The sequence below is a fragment of the Myotis davidii genome, unplaced genomic scaffold, assembly GCF_000327345.1.
Source record: "Myotis davidii unplaced genomic scaffold, ASM32734v1 scaffold376, whole genome shotgun sequence".
Classification (NCBI taxonomy): domain Eukaryota; kingdom Metazoa; phylum Chordata; class Mammalia; order Chiroptera; family Vespertilionidae; genus Myotis; species Myotis davidii.
In genome coordinates this window covers 304063-308028 of record NW_006288121.1, presented here as the reverse complement: position 1 = coordinate 308028, position 3966 = coordinate 304063, and positions in this window count along the sequence as shown.

Genomic DNA, 3966 nt, shown 5'->3' with positions numbered 1-3966 from the left:
CAGAACCTGACATGTTGCCCTGAGTTCTTTCAATATTCATTCAATAAAGCCTATGTCAAGCTTCCATTGTGTGCCATTGGAGGAGCACAGACAACAAAGACCAGGAAACTTGGAGTTTACTGTCTAGTAAGTAAGCACTTGGAAACCAATTAATGCAAACTTGGTGAGTGGATTAATTAATACAAGCATGGAGAAGAACAAATTCTAACATGGTTTTAGAAAGCACCATAAAACTTAGTGTTTTCCCATGACATCAGTGTGATTTATTATAGTATACTTAAGTGTCTGTGCATTCACTTTCAATTACGACCATTTAGGAAATAAAATTTTATCTTTCACCAGACTTTAAAAGACACCACCAAATAGCAAAACAGCTTTGAAAATAACTTTTAATAATGCTTGCACATATAGACAAAGGAAAAGTAAAGTCTGAGGTATTCAAAGGTGATTATTTTATATTCATTTTCATATAATTTACGATACTGAACACTTTGTTTTAGTTTCTGCCACTAGACAGAACTCCTTGGGGATGGTGGTTGTGCCTTATTCATCTTAGTACCCCCAGCACTGAGCATGGTATCTGGCATTTAGATACCATGGGGGATGAAAACACTTGTGGCATGAATGAATGAATAAATGAATGATCTGTCTTCATGTGTCTTAAAATATAGCATACAGCTTTGCAGGTTTCAACATACAAAGACATTTACCTAATTCTTACTCCCATGAGAGCATTACATTAATTCTTTCTTTATAACCTGTGTTAATTCAATTAGCACATGTTGAACGCTAACACATTATAATGTGCCAGTTCAGACTCCAGGCTGGCTTGTAAAAGGTTTCAAATAAACGCTAACGTTATGTTACCCCTCCCTGAAACAGGCCACAGTGTAAGAAGACACATAGAAGGCAAAAGGCTTGAGAAACTTATCATGGGTGCCTTCTATCAGGGTCAGTTTTTTCTGTTGTTGTTTGTTTGTGGTTTTTGTTAGCATCCCTTGACTTGTGCAGTTTCTAAAGGCCGCAGACGGCAGCTAAACTTTGACAAGTAAAGCCTAATTCTTTTCAACATTAAAAGTTATGCAGATGCACTCCAGCAATGCAATAATGGACCTACAATCCTCAGCAGAGGCATTCGAATGCAGATGACTAATTTGTTCAAGCTGTCTGTGAACTTCAGTGTGCTCATTAGTCGTAATGGACAGACATATTCTGGGCATTACTAATGCTTTGAAATGAGAACAGGGACTGGTAAGAAACACTGGCCAAGGAAGCCAGAAGTTTAAGTTAGGTTTTTTTGGGTTCCCTGTAAGTGGAAGAAACAGTGATTATAATTACTCCTCTCCTGCTTGTGGATTTGTGACTATGTTTCAAACCTTGGAGTAAGAGCTCTTTAGGAACAGATTGACACCATGTGTGATTTTTTTCATTTTGCTTAGTAAATCATATTTCACCTCATTTGCAGTTCTGGACCTCTGCCATTATTGCTAGCATTTTCATAAGGATATACCTGTATTGGCCACTGGCCTAACTTGGTAGCATTCCACCAAGTTACACATTTGTCTTTTGTAAACTTACACTATAAAATGAATGACCTAAATTACAAATTGCTATTTAAAAGCATATAAAGATGCAAGCAAATACCGCATAAGAGGGTTTTGTGAGTGCATGTGTGTAGTAAAGATTACAAGTGAAATGTGCAAGTGGTCAGGGAATGCTTAATTTCACTTCCAAAGAAAAGGCTTCATAGAAATAAGATTTCATGAGTTCTTGTAACTACCCAGGAGTCAGAGCTCTGAAATATATGGTACTGTAGGGCACTTTTTACTTTTTAAAGACATTCACATGTTATTTCTCATCCAAACCCTATTAGTACTATAACAACTGGTACTTTTGTTTACATACAAGGTGCCGGGCTTTATGCTAAGGATTTATATACTTTGTTTCATCTATAAAATAGATATTACTATTCCCTCTATTAGTTAGTATAAGCCCAAATGCTGTAACAAGTAAACCCTAAGTATTTAGTGGATCAGAGAACAGGAAATGTATTCTTTTGACGCTGGGGTCACTCACCAGCAGAAGGGACTCTGATTCATGCTAACGTTTGGAAACCAAGTCTCAAGTGACTATCATCTCCAAAATGTGGCTCCCAATGTCACCATGTGTTCTTTTTTTTAAATATATATTTTTAATTGATTTTTTACAGAGAGGAGGGGAGAGGGATAGAGAGTTAGAAACATTGGTGAGAACCACCGATCAGCTGCCTCTTGCACACCCCCTACTGGGGATGTGCCCGCAACCAAGGTACATGCCCTTGACTGGAATCGAACCCGGGACCCTCCAGTCCGCAGACCGACGCTCTATCCACTGAGCCAAAACAGTTAGGGCATGTCACCATGTGTTCTTATCGTTTGAAGAGAGAGAAGGATGATGGGGGAAGTGTAGTAGGCCGCGGAGCTTGTGAGTTGTTATTGGCCAAGCTTGGAGGAGGCATACATCTCTCCCACTTATATTTTATTGGATAGAACTCTGTCACATGAAAAACCTGCAAGACATGCTGAGAAATATAGTGCAGCGATGTGCCTCAGGAAGAAACAGAGTGGGTTTGGGAGAACAACGAGCAGAAACTGACTTCACCGAGCCTGAACAGCTGACAAGTGGCAGGACGTAACCACACATCTTTGAAAGCCCAGCTTGAAGGCTCATTTTCAATTCAACGCAGCTGCCTGTCTGATGTGCTTCAAAGAGCTCTGCTCACAGGTTAAAACTGGGTTTTGGTCTGAGAAACAGATTCACATTCTTTTGTGGCTCGCTATGATATACAATAATGTTTTAACTAGAAGTAGCGTTGAGCTCCCAAAGAGCTATGAATAGCACAAATGTTATTTATCCAGGGCTTCGTGTGTGTGTGTGTGTGTGCGTGTGTGTGTGTGTGTGCTCACCTGTATAATCCAGAGCAATAGGGATAATAGGATTGAATAAGGAATGGCTTCTGTACTTACAGAACATACAGCAGAGCAGACAAGACATAGGTAAAGAATATGAATATAAGTGCAAAATACTATGGGAGGACATTTATCAGGAGAAAAACGTTCTAGGCAAAAAGAACAGAAAATACAAAGATGGAAGGTGAAGAAATTCAGTACAGCTTGAAAGTAGAATTGGAAGATGAGAGGGTGGGCAGATGACTAATAATGAAAAATATCCATCATACTCTATCTTTGTTCTCCTATGGCCCAACTTACCTTTTGATAGAAATGTCCCATTTATAAGCAAAGTCTTTTGCCTCTCATGCTTTGTTTTCCCAAACAATCCTAACTTTGTTTTAGGAGGTATACACACACACACACACACACAAACACACACACACACACACACACATGCACGCACACATACACACACACACACCACAACATGGAACTGTAAACTGAGACTTCATTTATCAAGAAACACATCTAACTCAACCAAAGAACTTGTACACATATATGCATAACCCATGTACACAGACAGTAGTATGGTGAAGGCCTGGGGTGAGGGGTGGTGGAGCTAGAAGAGGTCAATGGGGGGAAAAGGGAACATCTGAAATACTTTCAACAATAAATATTTTTTTAAAAATAAAATAAAAAAGGAAATATGGACTAAACAAACAAACAAACCCACACATCTGAATGACACATTCAAAGCAGGCAGCTTATTTGAAGCTGAGATTCCTAGGTGTCCATACCTCCGTTTCATGCAACCTTTGTTTTTAGCTGGGGATACTGATACCTGGAATTAAAGACTATGCTATTTCCCATTCCCTCTGGCAGCTAGATGCACTAGGGCAGTGGTCGGCAAACCGCGGCTTGTGAGCCACATGCGGCTCTTTGGCCTCTTGAGTGTGGCTCTTCCACAAAATACCACGTGCGGGCGTGCATGTGCAGTGTGCTTGAAACTGTGGCCCATGCGCAGACGTCGGTTTTA